This window comes from Falco punctatus (genome assembly GCF_963210335.1).
Source record: "Falco punctatus genome assembly, chromosome: 3".
Lineage (NCBI taxonomy): Eukaryota > Metazoa > Chordata > Aves > Falconiformes > Falconidae > Falco > Falco punctatus.
The window spans coordinates 95,257,569-95,273,535 of NC_137582.1; the positions used below are offsets into that span (position 1 = coordinate 95,257,569).

At 40.7% G+C, this 15,967-nt stretch overlaps 1 long non-coding RNA gene across 1 annotated transcript in view; it reads left to right on the forward strand.

Annotated features, from left to right (window-relative positions):
• The window catches only part of LOC308060599, a 35,987-nt gene that overhangs the window by 3,137 nt on the left and 16,883 nt on the right, over positions 1-15,967 (forward strand). The gene's annotated exons all lie outside the window — the stretch shown is intronic.

Genomic DNA, 15,967 nt, shown 5'->3' on the forward strand with positions numbered 1-15,967 from the left:
GACAGCACTAATTATCTCTTTAGTGTAGCTCATATTTCTAATGTAATTCATATGTAAATTGTAATTTAATTCATATGGGAATGTTTGTGTTCCTTGCATATTCTCAGTAAAGAGCACAAACAGTGAATTAAAACTGTTTGGAAATGAAAACTTCATGTTGCCTTTTTTGAACTGTCTTTGATTTGTTTTGGCTTGTTGTTTCTCTAATGAATTGTGATTCAATTGGATGTCTAAGGCCAACGTATTCAGTCTCCTCTCTCTGTATTTAGGCAGCTTACTCACTGGCCTGCTTTTCCTCCTGGGTTTGGAAGGTGGGGGGGAGCTTTCTGCATGCTTGGTACCTTCGGAAAAAAAATCATCATGTGATGACTGTTATTAAGAACAAATAATTACGGGGCACATTTGTATGACTACAGAGCCTACAAGCACTGCCTGGCACTATTTGTGCCACTTTGCTCCTCAAACAGAACCACGAGAGCACAGCACGGCTTTATTTCTGGCTCAGCATATCTGATAACATTAAATTAAAATTTTAAGCCCAACCCAGATTTTCCATCCAATAACTTTCACATTTTTGTTGCCTTTTAAAACCATCAAACCGCTTAATGCAATGTTACTGGCATCTCTAAAAACTGCTGTTGCCCACAGTGGAGTGGTCTTTTGACAGGGCAAGTCAAAACTTCTGAGTTGTATGAGTAAAGTTTGTATGAGTAGGCCAGCAAAAGTTGTTCCCAGGCTGCTGAACTTTCAGGACAGGTTTGCTGGCTGTACGTGGGAATAACGCAGAGGTACGCCTTAACACCAAAAGCAGAATTAAAAGTCACAGCAAATGCAACAACCTGGGTGTCACCAGGAGGGTGAGCTTGGAAGCACGCGAAGTTACGGGCAGCAGGTGTGAAGTGCTATCAGCTAGTGCAGCAGGCAAGGTGAAGCGAAAGACCTGAAGGAAACAGGAAGGGTAAAAGTTCAAATGGAGGAATAATTAAACCTGAAGAGCTGGCAAGTTACTGAACGATGACATCAGCTACAGCTTTCTCTGCTGGAATGGATTTTCACATTTTCAAACTGCACGCACAATATTGGGGAGATAACGAATGTCTATTTCTCATCCTGACAAAGAAGATCTTTGCTCATCCCACGACAAATGAAGCCACCTGTGCTGTAAGGGCCGAGGCCAGGCCCAGAGCCACTGCTTTACCCCAGCGAACCACCACCTGACCTGCCAGTGGCCACAGATTTGGTGCCACCCCCACGTGCAGACATGGTGCAGAGGACTCATGACGTGATGGTCCGGGAAGCCCCTTCCCATAGATAATTGCATCTCAGGCTGGTATGCAAAGCCCTCAGGGGAAAAATCCTGAACCCCCAGACATCCTCTCTGTTGCTCCTGGGTGTTGCTGTGGCCAGAAGAGAGGTAGGACTTTGAGGACTGATATTTGTGTGTTAGTCCCTGCTGCTGTAATGCCGAGCTCTGGGACAGGTGGCCCTGCTCTCGGGTAGGAAAAGTGGCAATTTCCAAGAAAAGAGGCAGAGGCGTCACGCCTGCTTCATCACACCCCTCCGCCGACCTCCCCATCATGAAAAGCCCTCTCTATTTTATGGCAATTTTGTCTTTCTTGGGCTTTGGGGACCCCCTGCAAATAAGCTCAGCTCAGGAAGGCGCAGCATTAGGGCACTCTTTAGTGGAGCTGAGCAGAGGGAGGACAACATGGGCAAGAGGGAGCACTGGTCAGTTTGTCTGTGATCACACAGCCCCCCCGCAGCCAGGTACCCTGCAGGGAGGGATGCTGCCACATCTAGGGCACGCGTTTGAAACACACGTGTACACACACACACACACACGCACACATGCATGCACACTCCCTGTGACGACACTAGAGCTGTCCGAAACTATTTTCAATAATTGATTTGCTGTTTAATTGAACATCATGACTGACTAACATAGCTCATTACTTTACTCATTAGTTAATTATCGGAGAAAGTAGGACAAGTCAATAAAATGGAAGGCTGTAAATTCCAATACTAATTAGCACCATTTCCTCAGAGACATATTTAAGGGCAGATTGGCTACCCGAATGTCCCCGGACCTTGTAGATGAAGGGAAAGGGTAGACTTACCATAAATCTAGATTACCGGCAAGCAAGGCTCGTCAGCAGTAAGTAGTCAAGTACACAGGTGCTGAGCTACTGCCAGGCACCCTGTTTGAACTGGAATATTGGAACGCAAGCAGCACAGAAATTCCTATTTTTAAAAGAAAAGAGGGGGGGCAGGGGGAGTGCTCACACACCAGAGAGTATCCATATTTAAAATAAATTATGCAAACTGAACTACTTCTGCAGAGCACATTTGCTTTCCTAAGATCTCTTTCACAGTCTCTCTCACATGCATTCACTTCATCCTCTCTCTTTTTGGCAGTCCAAATCCTAGTCAAAACATCACTGCATCCCTTCTGGAGTGGACACATTTGTAATGTGAGGGTTCTAAATTATATCTTTTATTTCACGTTTTTGAAAAATAAACTATTGCAGTAACTGAAATTATATCCTCCTTTTATTACTATTATTTTTTGTATTATCTTTAATTTAAAATAAGTCTGAAACACCGTCAGAGGCAGAATTCAATGTGTCCAGCAGAGCTTTAATTGAGCCAAAAAGTGATTTACACAAATAAAGACAGTCTCAAAGACTGGGAGAAAATGAGGCAAAGAGTGTATATATGTGTATGCATGTTTGTATTCATGGTATATATTTTATATATACATGAGCTTATATTATTTAAGTATATATATACACATGTATAGAAGTATATGTATGTGTGTATGTACATAAAAAACATGCAAGCACATACATAATGCACACACATACACAGCTACTGAAATATGCCTATATAGGGTTCTTGTTGCTCTGTAGGAGGAAATCAGCAAATTCCTTGAGTTCTGCAGTTTAAAAGCCCCCAGGTCTTACTGGCTGCCTTTTAAAAACCAGCACAAGAGGACACACACTATGAAAAGGTTCTGTTGACATACTGGTACATTGTTCAACAGTTTGTCTAAATTAATTATAAAAAACTTCCCATCAGTGGTCTTCCTCTCAACAAACTCCCGCTTTTGAAGAACTAGTCTCCAGGTAGGTGAATGAAAACGAAGACCACAAGCATTACCTGGGCTCAGCTGAAGCGAAGAAATCACCCTAAGAATAGCCCTGTCTGGAGCTTTAAATATTTAGCAATTCTAAAAATATATTAACAGATTAATGTAAAAAAAAAATGCTAACAAATGTCTATTACTTGGCTTACTATATTTTCTGCCTGCGGTTCTGATTCTTAAGCCACAAACTGTGATTTATTTTCAAATGTTTTAAAAACGTACCTTGCCAAATTGTTCTAAAGATTGCATGGATTTTTTTAATCAGCAGTTTTGAGAATCTGGCCTCTGGTGCTAATAAAGCAAGACTGAAATTTAGGGCAGAAGGGGGAAATGTGGTTGTTTTGCTTAATAAAAAGCTCCTGGTAGAAATAATGCAAGGAAAATCCTCTAATGATTTTAGTAAAAGGTAAAAAAATAAAAAGTGGTATATTATGTACGTTTGGGAGGGGATATTTGTTTGGGATGTTCTCTTCACATTAGCAAAGGAACAAAAAAAAATACTCATCATGTAAAATTGGTCTTCTATAGAAAAGAGAGGAAAAGGTTTCCCCAGTTAGATGTTCACTCAGTGTAAGCTAGGGCACAAGGTATATACGAATGCTCAAGACCACATACTTGCTAGCAAGTTGGAAGTTATAAATGGAACATTCCGAAAAGCAGGAGATGTGCTCTCTGCCTTGTTTCCAGAGAGTGCCAAGCACTTTTTGACACAGAGATTTTTTTTTTATGATTCTGGTGGGTCACACAGGATCCCTAGCTACGCTTGAACACCTTGGCTACAGAGCATAGGGAAACCCCCCCAAACTGCACAGCCAGCATGCTCAGCCTGCAGAAGGGCTCGGTGTACATGGTAGGGATGGAAGCGAGAAGTTTGGGAGAGGACCCAGCCTCAAGCTTTGAGTCCTGCTTTAGAGCCACAAATGGCTCTAAAGTGTACACTGAGGTTTAGCATACGCAACGCTTACATCTTACACTGCTGTTTCATACCTACACAATGTAAGGTAATTCTCACTTGCATTTTTAACTCCTTGTCTGTACCTGCTATCAAATACTCCAAAACTGGAGGCAGAAGTTGATTACCAAGTGCAATACCTAAAGTACTCTGTGCCAGCTGATGGTAAATGCGCAGACTGGAAGTGCTGTGGTGAATTTGCAGTGGTCCTCTTTTTGAGATGGGGCCCCCAGGCCCCTGCAGCCTTTAATCAGCTGTAACTGGAGTGAAGCTGTCAGCTCCTGCTTGTATTCTGTCAGCTTCAGTACCACTTAGAGCATCCCTGACAAATGCACAATGCATATTGAACAGTCAATCTGTGAGCAAGCTTTTGATTTCGGAAGAAACTTTCTAAGATTCTACAGGGGAAAACTTGTAAATTATTAAGGAAGAAAATTGTGAAAAACATCTTTTAGTCACACTCCTTTGTTTATGGAGAAACCCAGATGTTGCTTTTTCTTTAGTAGGACGATGAATTGGCTCAGTCCAAGGTAAAATCTCAGGCAGTGTAAGACAGAGCAAGGGCTACTGTATGACAAGGACACCTCTGCCAGCCAAACTGTGCTCACTGTATCATATGTCAGCCTGGCGTCATTAGTAGTATTGTCATATAAATTATTCATACTGAAATATTTGTTCAGTTCTGGTGTGTTCATAAGTTTCCCATTAGGAATTCCAGTTTAAAGAACTTTTCCAGCTGCATAAACTTCCCTACATACCTTTCCCCCCACTCACCTACCTCTGGTGTTGCTTCAACAACATCAGGTGTAAGCGTGACTGCCTGGGATGAGTGACTTTGAGCAAAGCTGTTCCTATATTTCTAAAATACTAAATACCTTTCAAAACAATGCAACCCTCTCATCCACACCCAAGAATTCCTTCTTATGTGTAAATTGTTTGAAGATTTTTTTCCTTATCCATTTCCTTCCCAGCACATGGTGATTTTTTTTTTTTTTCTTTATGGGCAGTTTATGGGCTAAACCTATTATTTGCTAATTAAAGGTCCTTCCTCCTCCCCTTGGGAGCTTAAAAATTCTAATATTATTTCTTCACAGAGCTCAGTCCTACAATATCCCTGCTGTAAATGCAGCTAAATCTTAGCTAACGGTGACAAAAATAAGGCCGTGGCATGTCTGAGCAGGCTGGAAAAAGGGACGGACACAGCCTCTTTGCAAGTCAAAGCATTCCATAGCATTCCGTTTCCCCACAGTCCCCAGGGTAATGTCATTGCAAGAGGGAAATTATTGTAACATTACAACACTGAGCTCCAATAACCACACTGATCCCTGGGGACTCTGCCATTTGCCGTCCCACAACACAGAAAATTCCCTGAATAGGCTCCTTCCCTAACCCCATTAAAAACAGAGATTTCCCAAGGAGAGGACAGAAACCTCCTTGAGGTCGCTCTAAGAGATAGAGTCCTCATAAGACAGTATTTGGAGGCCTTCTACGCCATTTCTGTAAAATGGGAACGAAAACACTCTGGACTCCTAAAAGTGCCACATGAAGATCATGGCAACCTCATCCAGACAGAAATTAGGAAATGAATTCTAAATTAATTAGAAATTAAATTAAGCATTAGAGTAATTAATATTTATGTGGCACCAATATGTAACTATTTATTACTAGTAGTATTACTGTTGCTGGTGTCACTTTTACTATTTTAATTATTTTTTCATTACTGTAGCACTTCGAAGCCCCTGCCACAGTTGAGACCGATGTTGCATCACAAACAGACCAAATTGTTGTCCCTTCCCTAAAGGACTAAGGAGCAATGGAAGCAGTTCTGGTCCTACCAATGCAGAAAGTTGCCTAGTGAAATATGGAAGATTATTTAAAGGAAAAATGTATTAATTCATATTGCTTTCAGTGGGAGTTAGGTGCCTAACAAATATTAAAATCCAGTCCCGGATTAGGCAACCACAACTAGAAAGAGTATTTACGGGCAGACTCAGCAAACTGAAGCACAAGGCACAGCTTTAAGAAAAAAAAGCAGCGACAAACTTTTGCAGACTTTAAAGCGGGAATGTTTCCAGTCGTATTTAAAAAGAGAAAAAGTTTCACACAAAGCCAGGCCTACCCATTTTGCAGAAGTTCAAGAAGCGAGCAGCATGCCAAAGAGTCCAAAATGAAGCCACCCATCTCCATTACACATTAAGTAAGAGGCAGGCAAATGAGGAAAGAAATAAATATTTGTGCATATACTTGAAAAACCCTTCTTTCCTGCGGTTAACATTCATCACATTCTCACTGCCTCTCCCAGTCAATTCTCTCCTTCAATTAACCAATAAGTCAATTTGTTCCTTCTCCATCAGAAAAATCCCCCTCTCAGCAAAAAATGCATCACTTCACTATCAGATCAATTCGCCCTTCCTTCTCACGGCTCAATCGATATACTCCTCCTCTGCATCTGCTAAACAACAAACAGGTCAGCTGAAGGAAACCTGCCTAGGAAGCTTCTCTCCTTTTATTTGGCATACTTCGTGTGTACAAGTGCCTCGCCGGGCACCTCCTGAGTATGCAGACATGGCAAATATTCGAAACAATACTGTCGAGAATCGTATTTTAAGACAACAAAAAATTTGAACTGAGCTTTCGTTTCCAATAACATGTTCAAATAACTGCTGTTCAAATAACCAGTGGAATTAGATGTTAAACCAGTAGCGCATGCAACATTTCACTATATAAAAACAAACAAAAAGTTGAGGCTGCAAGGACAGACTGCACCTTTTTTAGACAAAGTACAGCTTCAACAAAACATTCTATTCCACTGAACTGTTCTGATAAAAGTAACAAGTGCCCATACACAAAGCTCTAGGCATCCTTACATTGCAAATGGAGAATGTAAAAAAAAAAAAAAAAAAAAAGAAAAGAAAAGAAAAAAAATTACTGAAATCAAGAATTACTCTAAGCCAGGGACTTTTCATTCAACTTTACCATAAACCATCAATAAAATTCAGTGCATTCAAGATGTCTTTGCAAATCAAAAACATAATGAAATATGGTATTAGAAAAGCACAAGCTTATCTAAGAGGTTGTATCTTCTGTATGATACACATGTATAGATACAAACCCAGAGACTCCTTCAGCACAGGCAGGCATCCAACTCTGGATGAAATACCGTTACCGTGTAACTAGACAAAGTGGCAATGCCCAGCAGATTCAGGCACAAAGTGAAAAATCTGAGGAGTTTGGATTATATAAAATAATGCAATTTAGTCAAATTGGTTATGATGCCAATATCAGTACTCACAGTAAAGAAAGGGCAAGAAACTCACTTCCACCAGAAACCACAGGCAAACTACAATAAGCAATAAGCACTCCATCCAGTGATTAGAAATAAATGTTGTGAGATTGTGTTTTGGGGGGGGGTCTCCACCATTTAGAAGTGTGAAGACTTAAAAGTATGAACTGCTAAAAGCAACAGGACTTCATGCAATTTTTTTAAAAAGTACTGCTGAGTGTCTTTTCACTTTAGTTTTGTTTTTGGGGTTTTTTTACCAATTCAGTAGTTTGCTTTCTATAGCAGTGAGACTGGATGTGGATGGAGTACATTTTTTACTTCCAGCTGTTTATCAAACTAAAAGTGAAAGCTACCCTTTTTTTCCTCTGTGATCTCTTAAGATTTGTGATTATTTTCATAACTAGAGCACTACTTGAATATTTATGGATAAAAATCCATGTAATAGTAATGAGTTTACCATTCTCATTTGCTAGCCTGTTTCTTAGTCGGTTTTACCATCAATTGATAATCCCAACACAGCAGTCCAAATTAGTCTTGGGAAAAAGTTTTGGCTGAATGTTTTATTTAGGGAAGAATGTAAATTTGGGCCAAGCCAAACTATTCTAAACTTGTGCTGGATTTTGTTAGTAGGTCACCTGAAACAAAAAAGAAAGAAATTCACAGAAGTCAGACTTCCCCTTTCCCTTCCTTCACAACCATGTTTCCAGTTACTGTCTCAAATTGATGCTTTCTGTTCCAGGGAGAACGAGGTCTCAGTTTAACCCACTTAAATACTTTCTGTGCAACCGCAACTTTAGGCACCAAAATTTGCCTCTAAACACCCAGGGAGCTGTAGTCTCCTATGGGAGCCCAGCTGTTTTTGAGTGCCTTGCAACTGGGCACGTCACTTGCGTCAAAGAGCTCCCGGCACAAGGGCTCCTCCCTGCAAGGATGCTGCATCTTGGCTCGGGCAGCAACAGTGCTGCCGCAGTGAGCTGGGACCTTGCACCGGACCGCCAATTTAACTCTCCGCAGGAGAAAAGAGCCAGAGGTTGAGGTTGCAAAAGATGCTACAAGACGTACAAACATTAGAAACCTTTTCAACAGAAAAGCTAGAGTAAGATGCAGCTTCTTTCAGACAAAAACATCTTCACCTTTGAGACATTTAGGCCTGCATGTATAATATATACATACGTATTTCACATTATAAATGTCATACTGTGAACATGTACATATGCATTGCTGATCATTTCTGATACAGCCCCTTTTGAGACCATCCCACAGAAGCTGAGACTTTGCCAGCATCAGCACTGCAGTTCAGTTTACCACTGATTTTCTAGGCACAGCAAATGGAGGTGTTTTTAAGACTGAAAGCTCTGTGCACTCTCTCCAGCCTGACCTTCCATAATATAGACATGAGTTTACTTTGGATCGCAGCTGATTGTACGTGCCTTAAGACTCCAGCATACGGAAATAATCTTGCTTTACTCTGTTGAGCTGCCCTGGGCTGGATAAACGCAGTTTTCAGTGTTACCTCAGGGCTGTAAGAGCTGCATGATGGGGAGGGAGGAGAGGACTAACCTGTGTGCAAGATTACGGAGGGGAGAGAAGAGTGCAGGACATAGACTGTGCCTACCACACTCTTTGTGATCATCACCCAACAGGTCTTCCTTAACCTGAGAGTACGGGGAGAAAAAGGAGAGGATGCAAGATCTTTTTTTGGCCAAGCAATTTACTTCCACATTGTGTGGTAACAGCAAACAATACCCGTACATCACTTGACCAGAAAGACATTTTCATGCTGTTTCCCTTGAAATCCTTATTTTTGTTAACCACAGGGCTTACGGCTTCGCTCCCCTTCCCTGCACCCCCTTCCCTCCCAGCCCCTGGTAGCAGGGAAGGGGTCAGGGCAGCCCACGCCTGGCCCCAGGGAGGAGGTGGCAGAAGGCTGCCTGTATTTGCCTTGGCCACTTCCCCATGTAATCTGGGTAATAGTGTGGCTAATCGGCAACGCGGAGGAGCCCCCCATGCTGCGATTCACAATGCCGACCCATTCATATTTCATACAATAGGGTATTTAAGTCATCCCATGCCTTGCCGAGGAGATTGTGCTCCCTTTGTTCCAACGTTTTGGGCAGGGGTCTCCTGCCCTACCCCCTCTTTCACACCAGCATATGTCCCAGCTCTTGCCTGCTGCAGCTGGACAAGGGCTGTCGTTTTTGTTTTCTCCTTCGAAACCAATGAATTGACTATGGTGGTGTGAAATGTGGGGTAAAACAGTCCTCCTATGTATGCATACATTAGCCATTTGCTACATTACAACTTCACAGCAAGGTGACCGAGGAGGCAACAGTGTTCGTGCTCTTCCATTTCGAATGGGCAATCTGTTGAGCACAAAAGGAAATAATAAATAAAAGACTGACTGCACGTATTGTTTCAAAAATGGCTTGCCATGCTATATCAAAGTGACATAAAAGTGCCTCTACCCCAATGTACTGCAACCATAAAGATCAAAACCTGGCCTGTAACAGAAAATTACAGGGTTCACATGTATGGATATTGAATATTAAATTCAGACCACATTCCTGCAATAAAGATTGCTATTGCATATTCACCTTTACTTGCTACCCCTCTCACATTTGGGATGTACTAAACTCAACAGACTCACAGAAGCAATAGGATCTGATCTCATCTTTGTACAAACCAAAACCAAAAATCCCTGCAGTTCAGGATTTACCCCTCATAGGGTGTACTGATCCGTGGATCGGAATTGGCACAGAGGTTTTGCCTTCCTTTGCTAGACTGGACTATCAGCTCTCTTCCAGCCCCAGCTGGCAATAAGAAAAAGTCAAATCTCTCCAAAAACTCTTTTGTAGCTTGTACAAAACAAGTCTTGTGGCTCCATTTCTCTCCTGAGGTATAAAGAAATGACACATCACAGGAACTCCCTCAAAACTAATATTACAAGCTAAGCTAAAGTCTGGAACAGAAATACCTTTTTCATTTTTAAGAACAACCCTAAATGCATTATAATGTAATTCAGCTAATTAAAAAGATGTGTTTAATGACAAGCTAGAAAATGTCATTCATTCCTGGTTCAAGTTCATGTTACTCCACGGATGTCACTCCTGACTTTTCTCTTAGAAATGCCTGAGCCGTGTTCTTTGGCTTCAGTTCAGCATTTGGAAGTTCACACCTGTGCTCTGTATTACAATCAACTTTCATTTTTGCTCCTAAAATTGGGGGAAAAAAGGCTTGAGCCTCCGTCTTGAGAGCCAATTTTCCAAAGAAAGCTAAACTTTCTATGAAGAGTTAATTAATTAGAACACGTGCAATATTTTACAGACTTATAAATAGTACTGTGTTGTATAAAGTGTGCAAAAGGAAAAATTTGTACAGCATGCTCATCTAGCTATTTGTGTGCTAACTGTGAAAGTAGAAGCCAGGAAATAAAAAATCTTTAGGGGAACAGAGGGCACAACACAGATGTATTTAAAATTTCATTTTGATGATCAAAGAATTTACAATATCTTCTTTCAACAGCTAACTTTTTGATGTCAATATTTTGAAGCCTCTACTCCACCCCCCCCCCTTCTCAAAATCACAGAATAACAAAACCAAAAAAAGCTTCCCAAGGCTGATCTTTGAGGGCTACTGGCACTCTTGTGTGCAGTAGCAAATGATCGATCTGTACCTCTCCCACTGAAGTAAAGCAGATTTTGTTGAAAATGCTATCAGTAGAATTTATACCACTTGAAAATGATCCTAATACAGCTAAATTTGTAAATGGTTACCTCCCCCAGCACCCAAACAGCAGGGACGCAGCTACAGCAATATAAATGTGCTAATCCCAGCACAATGTATTCCCACATCTCCCTGTATCAAATCATTCTAAAGGGTTTTCAATATACAAGTTAATTAGCTACAATGAAGCAGCAGAGTAACATCTAATGAAGACCGGGGCTTAAAATACCAGAAGTGGCCTGTTGTACCCTTTCCCCCCTCTTTAATATTGACATACTTGTCTGAAATAGGTTACAGATATAGTTCAAATGTAATTTAACAAGGTATAGAAGGCACTTAAAGAACACAATTGTTTTGACTATATTGGAAACACACTGGACATATTTAAATTTGCATATTCAACAATATCTACAAGAATACCACTTCTGTATTAGCACCTCAACATGCTACTGCCATACAGTATCTATCTATAAATATACAGATATACACTTGTAATGCTGAGCAAGAAGATGGTGCCATCTTGTTACTGAATGTATAACATTATATTCTAATTACATACTCAGTTTCTCATTGCTTAAAACGATCAGTGCATGGGGAAGTAGTTATGTATATTCTTCTCAAAAAAATAAATCTCTCTGAAATGAATTGCACAACGTTAAAATGATGCAAGCAATCAACGTCTGCAAAACACAACTTGAAGAAAGAAGACAAAAAACAGCACAGGAGAGTAAACTTAATTACCTAAGAAATATCTGCTACTTTCAGAAACAGGGAGCTGCCACGGTTGCATGTTTCAGATTTAACTAAGGAATGAAAAGCCCTAATTAATTAAACTAAATTCCTGATCCTGACTGGATGTGGGAGTCAATGAGACTTTACCCATGCGAACCTCATTGCTGGAGTGGGACTGAACTCTTCCTTTTGCTGTCTATCAAGGAGGAAGCTCATCTTGTAATCCCACCACTTCATTAGCACCTTTCCAGCACATTATCTTTGCCCTAATCCTCCTGTCACTTTAGGGATTCAGGGTCATTAGAGCACTTGAAGGGTCGATGTTGTTGTCGAGGAGGTGTGAATTGATCACTAAGATGACAACTGGTGACAAGTGTACTTTATTAGTCTGCTACTTTGCCTCTTAATTGCTACTGATTAGCCTGTCTGTTAGAAAGGAAATTTGGGCTCCTTCTGCCCTTGCCAAAGATTACACTGCTTCCCTAATAGGACCATCTAAACAACTTTCCCCCCCCTGCCCCCTGCAGTGAGCCCATTTAGACATAGTATATTCTCCCAACTCAATGCAACTATTCACTTGAGTAAAATCAACAAAGTAGGGCCCGTTAACTCTCCCATTACATTTAGTGTAGCTTTTAATGGATAGGAGAATTTCTCTGTTAAAAACTAAAATATTTCCAATTGTTTCTTTTTCTTCCCAAAGGCATGAATAGGATCATCTTTTTTTCCAAAAATCCCATTTTAGACATGGCCATGCTTACTATTTGAATGGATTTCCCAGAGGACGTGCTGGCTCTTGAAATATCATATTGCACTTAAACTACACATTAAGACAAAGCAGGAAAAAAAAAATAAACCGTGCGTCTTGCCAGAGTTCGCATGCTTCAAGACTTAATTGCTGTTGACCACAAGAATTGAACGTTGAGTCATACAGGGCACATTGGCCAGCAGCGAAGAAGTCCACTCTAGTATTTAGTTTTACAGAGCTTGCTGCTTAAGAAGAGGAAGAAACGAGAAGAAAAAAAAAAAAGAGAGAAATTTTTTTTTTTTTTTTAACTAGATAGCTAGGATAGTAGAAAAATCTTAGTGTACTGTAAATGTAGGGTCATAGTTGCTTGACAGTGACAATCTTAGCATTGCTGGTGGGTTTTTTTTATACCAGGTTAAACATATCTATAAGGGATCGTGCTTAGCAGCAAGATAATATGAATGCAGATCTCTGTAAGCTGTCTGTTCACTTTTATCAACTGTGATTCAAGAATAACAAGGACAACAAAAAGAAAACAACTCCCAGATCTCCTGTTCCTACTCCAAAACCCACATAAAAATGAGTCTGTGGATTACACTCCCTTCCAAAAGCAAGTGCTAAACCTAAACCGGCACATATTAAGAGCTTTAACAAATACCTAATCTTGAATTTTGCACTGGAGACATTACAGTATGACTCTAGCTGCTGAGGATGAGTATTTGACCTTCCTGGAGTCACTTGAAGTGTTCAAGGTTATTTTACAGAATCGGTATTTCACATCCTAATTTTCAAGGATGACACATTTCCCATGAAGAAAAGCTGATGCATAAAGTTCCGTGATTGGCTTTTTGAATTTAACTGTGGTCAAAAGAAAACTTCAAACAGCTTGTGCAATAACCTGATCCCTCCCCTCCTCTTTTAACCATGCCTACATATAACATCTGCACAGGCATTTTGTTTGATTAAAAAAGCTTGAAGATGATGGGAACCTTTAATTATTTTTTTATTTGATTTCACTAGGGAAAAATAGCAAATACTTATGGTATTAGTTGTCCAAGAGTATGATTGCTTTTTATAGATAGTTGTACGTGCATAGTCCTGTTCAAGAAAAACAAAGGTTCTTTCACTTTACCTCCACAGGTTAACACAAAGCACACATCTGCTCCTGCTTGGAGTCTTGTTTGGTCTTCTGGTATCACTGTCTTCTGCAAAAAGGAATCCTACTCATTATTTGGATGGAAGTCTCAGTAGATCGTATTTTAAACTGTAGCTACTTTAACTTCACAAGTTCAGGTTTTAAAGCATATTAATTTAATTAAGCCAAGGCCCATGCGTGGTCAATGCAATTTCAGGCTGAGTGACACACCTCAGTTTTGATTAACCAGGACCTAAACAGCTTGGCTTGCCTGAAACAAATTGGCCTGTGTGGAAATAATACTCTTACTGACTACAAGAGGTACTGTGTTGATGGGCAAGATAGCTGGGAGACAGAAGGTATCTGGGAAGTAAACGGGAGCAAGTGAGCACCATCGAGGTCACTTCTGAAACAAATGTCTATGCTTGCTTTACACTGTCTAACAAATGTACCCTTAGGAAATAACCGTTATCTGGCAGTATTTCTGGGAACAAGAATTCCTGGACATTCATGCTACAAGAGGGTTACTAAGAAACAAGGTACTGCAACGGCATCAAGACAAACTGGTGCAGTGAGATGTGGCTGAGATGTTTCCTTACCATTGTCACTCTGATGATTCAAAATGTGGCTTCCACAGAATGTAATTGTCTTCCTGCAACAGAAAACTAGTGAGCAGCCCCTTCTGGAAGGAGACTGGCTGACTAACCACGATCTACTCATTATGATTTAGGTAAATCATAAGGTCAGGTAGATTTTTGGCTAAAAAAAAATATTTCAGACAAATGATCCCTGCTTGTCTGGACCACCTTTCCAATGATTTGAGATCTTTCTATTTTACATTAGAAAACACGGACTTTCCTGTTGGACAGCCTTTAAGTGTTAGTAGAAGCGTGTCAGACAGCAAATCGTGTGGTCAAATAATTTCATACTGTTGAGCTCTTTGCTCCAGGACTACTCACAGATCAGAAAGGTACTGTCCTCTTGTTGAAGTTTCAACTACATTAAAATACAAGAAGATCACCTATCTTACAAAAAGTAATTCTCAGCAGGTCCAAAAATTCACAGGAACAGCTTTCAGGAACTTCCTGGAAAAGGAGGTAGTGTTTACGTGAGATGGGAAACAGCAGCTCAGAAGAAAGGACACAAAACAGCTTGGGGAGGAGAATCTTAGTGGACTGCAGTGGCTAACTGCTACCTCAGTGGCACGGACAGGACAACACCATGGAGAAGCAAACAGGTGGTATCACCTCTACATCTGGTAATGAGAATATTGCTACTGAAATACACTGATGTCCATACTTAAAAGATGGAGTAGATAATTTGAAATATTTAAGAGAAGGATCACAAAATTAAAGGGCTGAAAAATATGACCAAAAAAAAAAAAAAAAAAAAGGGAGAAGACTGTAAAATTCTTTTACAGAAAATAGTGTCAAAAGGGAAACTAGGACCTCCTGGCTAAACGCTGGGAATAGCCATGCTCTGAGCTGAAAGAGGGCATATATTTTTCAGCACAGGGAGGGTATACACATTCCTTTGCAGCAACTGGGCAGAGATTGTTCAATAACAGCTCCATCCTCACAGGCAGAGCTGAACAGTTTTCTCAGACTTGCTCTTTTCAAGCAGAGCATCAGCAGATTATAAGTCACCAGAGTCAGCTCCAGAGCGGAACTTCCTGAACTTCCTGTGGCAGAGGCTGTATCTGACGGCAGCAGTGATGAGTTCTAGACTTAGCATCTCTATAGAAGTATCCCAGACCCTACCAATTTCCTCTCACTGCCTGAGTAATTCCAGGGTTTCTTCCCTCCCATAGCCTTGGCTTCCCAACCTCTTGCACTTGTGTATAACACCCAGGCATAATGCACCTACTACACACCCAAGGCCCTCTCACAAACAGCCTTAGTAAACAAGCCTAAGGATGCCATAGCACATGATCACAAAGAAATTAAGGTCGTCTTTTACTAAAAAATATGCTGATACTATGTATTGGTGTTAGCAGGACTTTCGGTTCAAGAGATAGCTGTTTGGATAGGCAAGGCTCATGAAGTCCTGGTCAGATTGATAGCTTAGCTCAGAACTCTGGCATTTGGATTAAAGCAGTATAGAAATGAATCATATATTTGACATTTAAAACACTTTCAAAGGGAACCTTTTCCACTGCCTGTAGTTTCTTAAATCATAGCAGAAAGAACTGCCATGGCAGAACGGTGTGAGAAATTACTGTCCAACTGCTTCTCTGTTTTCCCACATTA